At 36.9% G+C, this 14,414-nt stretch overlaps 1 protein-coding gene across 2 annotated transcripts in view; it reads left to right on the forward strand.

Moving 5' to 3' along the window:
• Positions 1 to 14,414, forward strand: part of BCAR3 (BCAR3 adaptor protein, NSP family member) — a 98,095-nt gene that overhangs the window by 5,546 nt on the left and 78,135 nt on the right. Inside the window, exon 2 of one of the 2 annotated variants that reach the window (XM_053985397.1) lies at positions 5,565 to 5,737. The gene's annotated coding sequence lies outside the window, so the exon portion shown is untranslated. The remainder of the gene's footprint in view (positions 1 to 5,564; positions 5,738 to 14,414) is intronic. The other variant, XM_053985398.1, reaches the window with a different exon arrangement.

Here is a 14,414-nt window from a genome sequence, read left to right on the forward strand (position 1 = left end):
AGCCTTTCTTTTGAAGATGTCCTTGGTTAATAAATCCAAGCCTTTCAGAGGGAAAAAACCTTTTACTCTGTATTAAATGATACCTTTTCTGATTAGGGATAGAAAAAGAAATGGCTGCAGGCTCTTGTCTCTTTGATGAGGGACATCAGTGCCATTTCTGGAAGGATCTTGCCAAGCATGTTCCAAATGGATGAAAAGCTTTCATTCTTGATTACATTTTGCTTTTCACCCAGTTATGAATCTGAGTGACTGACTCAGTATTCCATCTAATACTGACTGATGTAATCACAGAAACAATTCTATTTAAAATTGTGTCCTTTTGTCACTGTTGTAATTATAAATATTGCACAGGCTGCAAATCTACCCCTGAATTATAAATACACTCTTCTCCTGACCCCAACAGGTTTTTACTAAATCTGTTTAAATGAATGTTGATTTTACCATACTGGAAATTTTCAGCAGAATTATCGCTCTCTGGATTTTCAAACCAGTAAATGTGGATTGTATTTTAAGGGTTTAATTGTAAATCTGTTTTATCTACTTGAATATTCACTTAATGTAACTGGATCAGAATTTATGAATTTGATTTTTGTAGCTAAGGTCATTGTGCAATATGAAGTAATGGACTGGATGGCAGAATTCCCAAATTCTAACGCTGCGTTTGTCTTGGCCCTGAAGCATGGCAAGGCAAGCCATTCGCATTTTCTTGTAGGGTGATATCCAGCTGCAGGATTTTAGCTCCATAATATTTCTATGGAATTGAGAACTCTTCCATCAGTATCCATAGCCTTTTAACTGTTTGAGTACATTATTCCCCTTTCTCACTCCAATTCTTTTATTCCAAGTGTGAAGGAAGTGTGACTGAGCACCAGACCCTGCACGGGCACAGTTGTGTAGAGAAGATGCTCAGCAACTCTTGGTTCACTCACACAGTGGACAAGGAAGATCATCAAGCACCTCTGCTATAAAGGAGTTACCTGTGGATTCTCTGTCTCCTTTGAACAAAAAGATGTCACTAGAAGGACATCACTGCTGTCTTAGGCCTCTTGTAACCCTGCATGCTATCTACCAAAAGGGAAACAAATCTCTTCTAATTTCACTAATTACAGAAAGATCAGAGTGACTTCTTATGAAAATGAGCATTCTCTTGTACACAGGTAGAAATCTGAAATTATTTTTATAGTAAGAGAAGACCTCAGGGCTTTTTTTCTGATATACTTGCTACTATAGTGTAGATCAGAGATGCACAGGAGCTAAGGAGCTGAGGAAAAGGAGCTGTGACAGGAGGTCAGCAGGCTATGTACCATCGGGAAAAAAGGAGAGATCAACAGAAATGAGATGGAGAGCATTGTTAGTTTTGGCAAAAGAAGAGAAAGCTCCTTCTCTGCCTGCAGAAGTGCTATCACAGAACAAATGTGGTGCCCTGGGAAAAGATGAGGATGAACAAGGACCATTGGGGGAGGCATCGGAGCCAGCTGAACCTCAGCCAAACATCTACAAGAAGAGTAAAAGACAGCTGATAGGCACTGGACATTCCCATCTGTAGGGACTGGAAACATTCATCTGCTATGCTGATGTGATGTTTTGGGATGTTTGCTGAGTGCCAGGACTTTCAGGGCTTGTCTGGTCCTTAGACTTTTGCTCCTTTCTGAGTCTGCGTGGGCATCAAGGACATATCAGGAGGGACAGTGAAGCTGTGGGGCTGAGGGTGAAGGTTACACGGGCCCAAGCTCCTTTCAGTGAACAGAAGAGGCTGGGATAGCAAAGAAGACATCCTGAGGAAGGGTTATTGTAATCTAAATAGAAATGATAGTGCCGGGTCAGTGAAGAGGTGTCCTTAAAAGAGGGGAGGATCTCACTCTTCCTCTGTGAAAGCAGCAGAGCTAAGGGCCTATACTAAGTGCCAGTATGTAAATGCTCAGAGTATGGGAAAAAGCAGAAGGAATTTGAAGTTTGTGCACAGTTGGAAAACTAAGATGTTATTAGAAATAGATGTATACTTTCCTTATTACTTTCTTAGTAATTGGTAACCTTTCAAAATTCAATTTGATGGTATCAAATGGTTTTATAAAAGAAGATCAATTGCAGAATTCCAGTTGTAGGTAGACTGACTCATGGTTAAGTGACTTGGTCAAATATGTCTGCCAGTCCCTAGCAGAGCCAGCTCAGCTCTGACTTAACTATCTGGAGTTCTACTACAATCTTCTTTTCTTATTTTCCATCCATAAAATTGGATAATGAGTGTGATTGTGTAATGCAGTTAGACTATTTTCAGAAGTGTCAAACTGCCAAATTTATTGCTAGTTGCACTAGACTGTGCTCATTATTTGACCCAGATTAACCATCGTACTGGCCAAGTTAAAGTCTGGCTAATTTGTATTACAGCTGGAAGACTTAATTTGCTATGTGTTGAAGATAACAGATGTATGAAAGGAAAGTGAAAACAGCAAAGTCAGTTCCTACACCAAGTACATTAAAATTTGTTCTTGAAAATCTTTGTTAAAATGACTACATGAATAGGCAGCTGCATCTTATACTGGTATGCTAATATTAGTTTGGTCAGTGCTTCAAGACTGACAAATGTAAAAAAAAATGTGCAGTAAATTTGTTTTGGAAGTCATTTAGATATTGTGTAAGCGAATGCCATGTTGCAATCTTGCACTAAGGCCAAAAGCAGAACAGAGAGCTCATACTCTGCACTTTTGTCATCTCGCAGTACAACTTTTTCCATCTTTTAACAGCCATAGTGGAAGCACATTGAACTAGCAAGTGATTTTTATAGCTAATCCTTGCATAGTCTTTGCTCCATATTCTCCTTCCAATTTTTGTCTCATAAAACCAGTCATTGAAGTTAATGCAACTTATCACCCAGCAGAAGTTACAGTATGAAGAAACAAAAAGCTGCAGATCAAAGAGTCTTCTGTGCAGACAGAGCAGACAAAAGGCTTCTTTGTGATGAATGTGCAGCGTTAGCTCTGCCACTCTAAATCAGCAGTGAATTTTCTTCAATTCTAGCATTGAAGTAAAAGAATGTCCTTTGTTCTTGTAGGGGGTTTACTTTCATTTCCAAACTGCTGGCAGGCAGTAAGCATTGACTTAACACAAAATTAATTTCCTGCATTCAGAATCGTGATATACTTTTATAGAGGTGTATCTTGCTTTATTCAAATTAGTAATAGGTACCAGTCATTCCTGCAGTGAAGTGAAACAAGCAGCTTCCACAGTCAGTGATGTTTGGAAATCATAGGAATCACTGCTAACGAGACCCCTTATTTTTTGCCACACCCTCCATGGAGATAATGTATTGTTGTTGTTGTTTGTTGTTGTTATTACAATATATGACTGTAGTTAATTTTGTAAATATCTGAGTTTGCAATCACTAGGGTTTAGAATCTAGGAAAATAGTATGAAAGAGCCAAAAGAAACACCATCACAGTTCTCATCCAAAATTACAGAGATTAGGGGAGACATTTACACCCAGACAGAGGGTCAGGGACATTTCAATCAGGTTTCAATACAAGTGGCCTTTTCACTATAAACTTGCTACAAAATTATCACTTGCTTTTGTTAGTGCTGCGATGACAAGATATTCCTTTGTGTGTCTAAAAAGGGGAATACAGCTTCTTAATTTACCTCGAAGGACTAATCTTATTCACAGGTAGTTTGGAAGGGAAATAGACACTTTTTGTATTTGGTATTAATTGCTATGTAATTGGTATTTGTTACATAGAGGCCTTGTGCTTTTTGACTGAAAGATTTGCATCTTGTTTGACAGCAAAGCAGTTATCTACTAGAGATAGTTCTGTGTTTTATGTTACCAATAAGAATGAGAAAGAGTGAAATAGCATTTGGTGAAAGTGTGAGAAATTGTATCTCTAGGCAGGCTGGACAAGTAACTTTAACACTGGGTTAAAATGGAATAATGGAATCTGGTAGAGAAGTTACTTTTGAACCCTTAGAAAATCTGAGAGTGTAAGTGAAAAAAAGAAGGGGCAAAGGAGAAATATAAAGACCTGGATTATGGAGAATGAGAGTAGTGTTGATGGTGATAATAAAACTTTGTTAAGGGGTTGGTTTTGGGTAGAGGTTGTTTTTTCAGGGTCTTCACTTCTGCAGTGCAGAATGGGTTTAGAGTGAGTGTGGAGCTAAAACATGGCAGAACATGATGAAATCAGTTCTCCTGGTGTATTACTTTCCTTCTTCATAGAATCAGAAATTCAGATTGTTTTGTTGTCTCTCTGTTGGCAAAGCTTGTGTGACATACATCTGACGTGGGAATATACAAGTGCAAGCCATATACAGTTTAATTTTAATAAACTTACATAAATGGCAGAATAATTAATAATAATTATATTATTATTAAAACTAATAATAATTAGTTTTCAGCTCATGAATTTTAACACTTCTGATGTGATACCTCTCTTCTTTTGCGTTATATCTAAAAGCAAATTAGTGACCTGTTGATTTGCATAATGAGATATGGGTTTGTTAAGGTCCCAGTAAGGAAGAACATACTATAAAGTAAAGTATTGCTTAAAATACCATTTGTTGTGGCTAACACTGTAAAGGAAAAGGATAGTGTAGGTAGTTTTATTTCCTTCCAGATGCTGAATTGTGTAGATTGAACAGGTCCCAAATCAGAGCTCAGCACACTGGGCACATCATGTCCAGGGAAAGGGCATCTGACATTTTGGTTTTTTGAGCTCTTACAGGATTTTCTTAAAACAATTCTATTTCTCATGACTACTGTCAAACAGAAAGTCAGCTCACTTAAGGACTGTTTGTTACACTTTTGCATGAGGACAAGGACACACAGTCAGTGTAATGAGTGGTATGAAGTGAGAGCCACCCGTGGGCTCCTCTCCCCCAGCTGGCTGTGTCCTGCAGCCACGGGAGATGTCACACAGCAGAGCCCGACTGCCAGGTCTGCCTCAGCACAGCACCGGCCTGAGCCTCCTGTGGCCATCGCTGATCCCTCGTTCAGGCAGCATCAGTACACAGCCCTTGGATAAAGAGCCACGCCGTGGTGCACTTACACATCTAGGCTTTGAGAGCACCAATGTTTTCAGGGCAGATATACAGCCTGGGTGGGTGGGGAGTGATCCTAACTGCAACTTTTCAGTAACTTCCATATCATCATCATCATCATCATCATCATCATCACTACTACTAATAATACATTATAAAATATAGTGATGCCCAGAATAGATAAGTTTACCTCTCCCTATTAGTTTGTTGAAATCTAGACTGATGGAGGGTATTTTTGAGCTTGTGCATAGTTTTACATTGACATTAATTAATTAGTTTTGTTGGGGGCAGGGTGGCGTGGTGATGTTTGGGTTGTCTTCTTTCTTCCAGTTTTTACAATAATTTTTTAATAAGAAATATTTTTTAAGAAGTAGCCTGCAAAACTCTCAGCTGAAAGTAGGAACTTCTGTATTTCATAATGGCTCATTGGCAAATAGATGGCACATTTTTCACCTAGTACAAAAGTAAAAATAATAATTAAAATTAAAGTGTGAAAATGTTTACTCAACACAGTATTCAACTTCTCTTTGATTTAGGGGGAAAAAAATCCAACCTCACTGCTCAGTTATCGTCATTGTGATTCATCAGCTGCTGTCTCCTGGGCAGGTCTGACTGCTGATTGGGCACAGAACTTCTCAAGGTGTGTCTTTTGTCAAGAAGCTTTTGCATTTTAAGAGCACACAGTAGACCATGATAGCCTCCTGCTATGGTAAGAACTGTTGTATGTCTATTTATTAAACTGTACAATCTCACTGTTAGAAACAATGCTTGATGCTTAGTAACAAATAATTATGTGTGTTAGCAGATGTTTCCAAATCAACTTTTTGTGGGTTTAAAATCTGGAAAGATTTTAATTTTGGATCTTAATTGTGACAGCTATTGCTCAGTATGCTAGTAGTGATTTTTAAAATTGTGAATTAAAGTAACTGTGAATATATAATAATGAGGGGTATTGTCTAATCCAAAGAGAGTTAGATTAAAATATTTTTTGTAATGTTGTCATACTTTGGGAGATAAATGTTTATAATATTTTAGATGGTTTGTATTTTTTATAAAAATTGTATGTGTCAATTATTTTCAAGTTAAGTAATACAAGGAAACTTTCTTCTCATGTTGCATTATCTTCAGGTCAATTTGATCTTTTCAGAGTTATGAAGTGGCTTTTTTTTTTTTTGGTGAATTTATCAATCTAAATTATTTGATTAATTAATTAATTAATCTGATTTTCACATATCTTTTCAGTTGACTTTGAAAAAATAAGGGAGAATCCTGAGGGAAAATACAGGGATATATTAGAAACATTTTTACTTTGTAATTGATAGGTTTTTGTCAGCTTAACTATCAAATAAAAAGATGCAATCACAGGGATTGAAAAAATTTGAGACATGCTAGATAGACAAGTTTGCATGTAAATGTCTGTGATCTAATACTGGTGGAGGATGGCAGGAAAGGCTGGGGAAAGGAGCAGCTGTAATACCCAGCAGGGTAATGTCTGCTCTCCTCCTTCACAGAGCGCTGCTCAGAGCTCAGGGCACATGACTGTACTTGTTTCAGCTCTTGGAAAAATGTTGCAGTCATGGCACAAGCACCAACTTCTTTGTGAGGGATGATACCTAGTAAAAGGAGAGTTTCATTTTAATATTACCTAAATAAAAAATTAATTTTAGGATAATACATAACTGAAAACAGAGAACCTTTAAGGATATATGATTTAAAGAGATATTTAAGAAGTACCTCTTCCCCCAAACTATCAAAACCATAAGGGTTTTGTAGATATTTAGACAGAAGCTTCTTGCTATTGAATTATATGGATTGGCTTCTAGTGCCTTGGCATATTTCTTGGTTTTAAAAGATTTTGTGCTTTAGAATAGTAAGATTTTTTTGTTTATGTACTTGAGGAGTGTCTTCACGGTTAGAGTGGATTTTTTTCTCAGAATTTTAACTCTGAGCGCCTGTCAACACAAGAGGTGCTGAAATGCTGGTAAATTAGTGCTATATACATAATATACTTTTTCTAAACATGGTTGTTTTGATCTCTCCCAGCCTTTTCTTGTTTGCATATTCACCTCTGTGATACTGTAATATCAGAATACCTTTCTTTCTAGGTGTTCTTATAATGACACCAAATATATTCTTCTCACCAGCAGCTGGCACCATCAAAGAAAGATTTTTTCAGTATGCAAATAAACTTAGCTAAAACAGCAATTTATGTAATTTATGTCATATTCTTGTCTTGCTTGTGCTGGCTTTAGTTGTATGTGCAGGGGTCAGAGACTGGTTTCTATTTCTATGTGCCATGCTATCAGCAAAGGAGGAAGATAATAAGAACTTCGAAATGCATTCATGAGCAAGAGCCTCATGGTACAATTAATTTAACCATCCCCTTATTTAGGTGATGTTTTTGTCTGGGCTGAAGCTTTAAGGATCCACATGTGTCCTACACTTCAAGCTCATTTTCTCAGTCTTGCTGCCAGTGTGCTGCAACACAAGAAGAACCAAAGTGCAAGTACTTTAGAGGCACGTGTGCTTCATGAGGTTAGAAATTTGATTTCAAGAAATGAGATGTCGTGCCTTTGTTGCTTGGATGGCAAAAATATAAGATATTCTGAATTACATATTTTTAGGTGGGTTTTGCTTTCAAAAGATGAAGCACGCTATACCTTACAGTCCCTACTGCTGAATCACCACACTGTTATTTCTAGAGTTGGGTGTAGTTCATCAACCAGCTAGAGAAAGATACATGTATCTGGCTAAAGAATACTGTCAGACAGTATTTGTCCAATTGGAGTCCAGGAAAATCACTCAGCAGTTTACAATCATTGTAATGGTGGATCACATTAGTGTCTGCTGTGTGCATGTGCATTCAGTCAAGTATTTGTAAAAGAGCAAATACTTAAAAGAGTAAATTCTTACTTGTGTCTTCCTCTTTGGCCACATGCAGTAATAAAATGAGTTCAAACAGTAAACTGCAAATCTAAACTTCTTGAAAACAGCCATTAATTTAATGCCCATAACGTTTTCCATGTGTCCCAGCAGCTGATTGCAATCACCAGTGCCAGTGTTTGGACACTCATGTATCTGATTTGTTGCACTGAAGTTCCACATCTCAGTGCATTATTGGTTCCTGCAGTAAATGGCACTTACAAACTGTGCATGGATTGTGTAATCCTTTGCAATGGATTCTATGATTTGAATTATAATTAGATGCCAGGCTAAGTACTCTTTTTGTAATATAAAAGGGTTTGTGAAAAAAAAGGAAAATAATCTAGTCACTGTTGGAGTCTTTTCTGTATATTTTTAATGAAAGGCCTGTCACTTTATTTGATGGAATAGTGTCTTCAGATTAGTGCTGCTTTCTTAACTGTGTCTAATCTCATTTGATTTAAGCATCATGGAATAATAAAAAAATCAATGTAGCATAGGTTTGTTTTCAAGTCAAGCAGGGGGCTAGCAATCAGTAAACATCAGTTCATCATATTTAATTAGCTAACAGGAATTTTCTGAAACCATTAAACAGGATCTTGAAAAACAAATTGGATGTAGGCTTATTAATTTATAGTGAAGCTCTGGTATGAAAACTGAAAACTTTAAATCTGACTGTTTTCCTTTACACAGAAATTACAAAACCATTTGTATAGTTTTAGTAGCTCCTTCAATAATGTGAAGCATTTCTTTTAGTCCCCTTCCACCAACCTATGAAGTTGTAAAGATTAATATTTGTCTCAATCTTTGGATCATTTGCAGAATTAAAAGAACATAAACAACTCAGAAATTCCTTTACATCTCAATATGCAAATATGTGAACTGTGCAGTATTAGAGCAGTGACCTTCAACCAGACTCTAAGTCAAGAATTTCTGTTTCCAAGGCTTCTCATTCTTGCTGAGTATTTTCCTGGCATAATGTATGGATCTTTTGTGATGTGTCGTTTGCTGGAGAATGAATGGAGGCCCTCTGGCTCATTTATCCTACTGTCTCACTTGGGATTTGAACTATTTTGCTAGAAAAGAATGTCTAGTGCTCTCACTTTCAACTCTAATCCCCCCATCATTAAGCTTGCTGTAGCAGTTCCCTGCTGCATAACTCTTTTCTCAGCTATAGAGCCTAATGATGGTTTTGAAGAGGAACTAAGATTTACAGGATATTGTATGCTTGTGCTTTTGAAGGTCTCCATCATGAACATGTTACATCTTAGAATGAGAAAAAATAGCTCTATTTTGAGTAATTTTATTTCACTTCCTCCATACACTTTCTTTTTTTCAGTTTGGCTTGTCTCTTTTTGTACTGTCCTTGTCTCAAACAGTTGAAATTAGGGCCAGCTGATACCTTGTCATAACACTGACATAAAAGCTGTAGTGAACTGAAAAGCACTGTGGATTGTTTTGCTTGGGTTTAGTGGGGCATGGAGAGTTTGTTGTTAGTTTTGTTTTTACAAAAAAAAAAAAAAAAAAAAAAAGACTCACTTTGTATGCAGGCAAATACCATTTAAGAAGAAAAATACTGTTATTAAATATGTCTGTCTTGATATCCAAATTAAGGAAATTATTACTTACTATAAGGCAATTTGGGATTTTTTTTTCATTATAATTCCCCAATATTAGTGTTTTTTTCTTACCCTACATCACAACTTCTCAGAATATTAACAGTTTTTTTCAAATTGCATACCTCTGCTGTTAATTTTCCCTTAAGACTTGCCAAAATAAAGCTATTAAGAAAAAATGCCTTGAGGATGGCATCACTTTACAGGAATTCAGTCAGAAGACAACATACCAACTGATGCAATTCAAGTATGGAATTTTTTTTTATTAATGGGGAGAAAAATTACGTACTTAGAAAATAGAAACCTATTATCTAGACAACTCTTGATCTACTTCTAGAGCTATTAACATGTTTACAGACTCTTCCACAAGTGAAACTGCACTATTGCTCATGTAACAGTAAGGGAAAAAAAAACAAACAAGGAAAATTTTAGTCATTCTCACATGTCAGCTTTTTCTCTAATCATGTTTTACTGCAGGCTTTCAGCTATTTATTTTGTTCTATGTTAGATTCCTGTTCTCTATTCTCTTTACTCTCCCTATTTATTTCAGCTTAAAATTTTCTTCATGTCTTTTCATCTGTCCAGTTTTAGCTACTGCTTTTCTTCCTCTTTACTGCATCTCATATTTATCTGTCTGTGTCTTTCTTATTAATACCAAGTTTATTTCCTACTTTTTGAAAATACTAGTAGAAGGATTCTCTAGAAGTGGAGTCCATGAAACTGTAAGAGGAAAAGTTAAAGGACAAGATTGAGGAGCAGGATAGAATAGAGTTGTTTAGTTATACCAAGAAAGAGAATAACTTTAAAAAAACTGCAATAAAATTTGGAAATATCAGAATTAGCAAAAATGGTCTAGGAAACTAATCATATTACTTTGCTCATGAAGTTTGGGGACCATCAATAAGTGCAGTGCTCTTGATGGGTGTTCCACTGTTTTCTGTGTGCAAGTTCTGTACACCCGTGCCCAGCCATGGCATTAGAACTGAGAGCAGAACATTTCCATATAATGGTAAGTATTGTATGGAAATATTTCTTTATATTGTAGCTTGGAGTACTTGAGAGACTTTAACATAGTTCTCTCAACTATACATTTTAGTACAATGACTACTGTGTTACAGATTGGTGCACTTCATCAAATTTCTAGATTTATCAGTGTGACTTGTAAAATTAACATAGGTACTTGTGCTAATAAAGTGCAGGTTTTACAGTACAATGCTGTCAAATCCAAAGAGACAGCAAATTGAAACTTGCTTACCCTCCTGTTCCAGCAGAGATCAGACTCTCTTCCTGCAGCAAGCCTAATGCAGGCTCACTTGGAAAGCCTGCTATTGAGCAAGCCCTCCAGGACAGGAGAGGAGCTGCTTCTGGTTTAGTTCCATTTTGTGGAATACAGCTGCTGATGTATAAGACAAGTCTGTGTTATTTTTGCATGCAGATTTAGTTCTGTATTGTAAACACTAAGAATATCTTTGAAATAGGTGGGGTATTAAATGAAGGGAAATACATCAAGGCAGAGCTGCTGTTACTACTGCAGAGAGTTGTAACTAAGCCATCTTTGTCTTTTGCTCTTCTAATGTGAATATATAAAGCTTCAGGCAGATGGCAGAGGAAATATTTAATAAGTTAAACTCCAATGCTTTAAAGCACGGAGGCTCTCCTTTCAGGTTGCACATGATACACTATAAAATTTGTGATGAGTTTATCTGGTAATTGCAGGATTACAGCCAACCCAACCAAAGGCAAAGTAATACTACAGGAGCCCAGTGCTTCAGCTGCAATGCATTAGGATTTTAACTCAAACTAAGCTATACCTGTGTCCCTGACCAGGTGTTCAGATATTGCTGCAAATTAAGGGCTTGGCTGAAGCAATCACCTTTCCTCTGAACCTCAGCTGAGATCCTCTAAATTACACTTGAGAACCAAAGTTCTACCGGAAGGTGTCCTGCACTGCACCAGTATGGATCATCCTGTCTCTGCACTTGTGCTGTTCTTGAAGCAAACTGTTAGAGAATATGGTGAGGTGAGGCTGGAGAGCTTCTGAGGAAGAGGGTCAATGTACAGCACAGTGTCAGTGGGAGCTTGTCATGTGGAACTCTGCAGAACAGAAGCAGGTAAGGAAAGCTCAGTGGTGATGACTGAGAAATCAATAGAATCCCGCCTCCATTTAAGGATGCTTCATGCCTTGAATGCAATAACACCACATCACAGAGTAGCAGGGAAACAGGAAGGGACTGAAAATCCTTTGTGCTATCTGCAGAAATACCAATAAAGCTGTTATGTAGACAGATTTGGTAAGGAATTAAGCTTGCTACCACAAAATTAATCAAAAATACTCTGAACAAATTTGAATTGGCATTGCAAGTTAAGACTGGCTCAGCATTTTGTTTTATCTACCTGTGGTGCTTTTTATCTGTCTCTAGTACTCCTGGCACTGCCTATACCATATCTTCAAAGGGAAAGGAAGTCTCTTTGTTTATGAGACTTGCCCTGAATTTGCAAAAATATGACTAGTAGCATTTTTGTGTGTAAGCTCAGATGATTCAAAGAAATTCCTGACTTGCTACTAGTATTTTCTCCAACTGGAACCCAAGTGTTTTAACATTTAAACTTGTTAGCTGTTTGGGTCCAAAGGTGTGCTACAAACCAAGTTATTGCTTTTTGCATATGCAATCACTTGTAAGTAAAGGATCTGTCTGACTTACAGATAGATTGACTTACTAAAAAAGTTAATGAGGTTATGACCCATCTTGCTCTTTATGGCTTAGCTCTCCATAAAGCAGCTTCCTATGTGTTATGATTTTTAGCCCAAATTTTAGTGATACTCAGCCATTTTTTTATTGCTAGTTGTCTCAGTGCAAGTTACGTAGTATTGTGAATTCCAGCCCTAACTGCCATGTATACAAGGACATTCCATTTAGAAAACATCAATCTGAAGTTAAAATTTATATTAAAACGTTCTTTTTCCAGCTTTGTGCCCAGTGCCTTACAGAATCATTCTTATTGAATACAATAGTTTATTTTAATAAACCTGCTTATTTGATCTTGATTATCTTAAAGGTCTTTTCCAACCAAATGATTCTCTGGTTCTTGATCATCTTCAGGAAATACACTACTTTTCCTTTTTAATTATGGGTTGATTAAAAAGAAACAAATCAGCAAGTGGTTTTACTTTCTGAGGGTGTAGAATTTAAGACTAAATTATTTTTAATTTCAAAGTTGTTGGTTTTCTTTTAATTGCATATCATGCAGCTTTTTTAATCTGGAGGTAGTGACTAGCATGTTATGTTCTGCTCCTAACCCCTAAACAGTTCTTATCACTTTGCTGTAAAACAAAAGTCAGCAAAAATGAGTGCATAAATAGATAGGAAAATGTACCAGGCATGACTTTGTGGCTTGGAGTACCAGACTAATGAGGAGGAGTGAGAGGCAAAGAGTAGGAAGGAGAAGACAAATCCTGTTGTTAACTACATAGTTCAGGAGTTTAGAGCAGCCAAGCAGTAATATATATACACAAGAGCAAAGGCAGGTTGCAGAGTAAAAAGGCTCAGGACTACTAAACTCTTGCAGTAAAGGAGAAACCAAGCTGAGTTAAACTAAACTTTCTGTTCTAATTAATTTCAATGCAAAATCAGCTTGGCTCACTCAAACTACATTTGCCAGTTTCTTAAGTCAAGAAGATTGATGTAGATGGGTATGTGAGAAGTGCCACCATAGTCCTTCCTTTTCTTACACTGCAAAAACTGCCATGTGGGTGCAGAATGAAGCACAACTTGAGAGCACATGTGTCTGTTGGTCATGATTTAGCAAACACACCTGCGATGTATTTTTTTGTTATTTCTGCTGCCAGTTTGATTCTTATCACAAATCAATTTTGGTAGATTAGACAACACTCAAATCCTAGAGTTAATTAGTCATGTGAATAGCTCAGCCTTTTAAAAAAAACCCTGTATTATTTGTAGAACACAAATTTACAGAATTTCTTGAAAGACAGACCTAAGTTAACCATAAAGTTTCAAACAGCAGAAGGCAAATAAAAAGAATATTTTTTTAAAAAATTAAAAATAAAAAAATCGCTGAGCTTTTTCAAAAGTTCTGTGTCTCTGAGCAGCCTTATTAAAAATATGGCAGTCCTACTATTTCCTTCCTATTCTGAAGGGTGGAAGAGCTGAACAGGAATGTATTAAATGATAAAACATTTCAGAAGCCCATTGCAGTAAGTAGTAGTTATAGAACTTGAGACAGGCCGTGGTCCTGGATCTGCACATTTTTTAAAAAACACACACTGTGCAGGGGCACAATTTTGTGTAATAGGACCATTTCATGTATCCAGCTTAGCATCTGACCACACAAATGGTAGAGTTGGTGCAGTGGAGGTGAGGAACTTCTGGGTAAACTCCTTTCTTCTTCATCCCTCTCTGCACAGAGAGCTTAGCATGCTAGCTTTAATCAGATTTCTGATTATATGGCATATGTACTTACAGTCTGTTACTGTTGGGTGCTTTATAGGCTCTGGCTGTTCAAGCTGAGAAGCAGCTGTGGAGTCTTTTTAAGAGTGAATACTGGCTCAATTTCAGCACTGAACTAACACACTGCTTGTGCAGGTAGGATGAATTCCCATCTAGCTACAAAAGACCACACAGACACACAGAAAGAGGAAAGATTTACTAGACAGTAGTGCCCAACATTTTCTGTGTGTTTGATTATCATAATTCTATTTATTCATTTGAGTCTGATCACATAAATACTGCTACAATTGGCTCTAGCCTTCAAAAGATCTGCTAAGTTGCTTGTACTGAATGTATTTGGAGATTTCTACTAGTCTGTTCTGGTGATGTACTGGGTTCATTA

Source organism: Vidua macroura, chromosome 9 (genome assembly GCF_024509145.1).
Source record: "Vidua macroura isolate BioBank_ID:100142 chromosome 9, ASM2450914v1, whole genome shotgun sequence".
Lineage (NCBI taxonomy): Eukaryota > Metazoa > Chordata > Aves > Passeriformes > Viduidae > Vidua > Vidua macroura.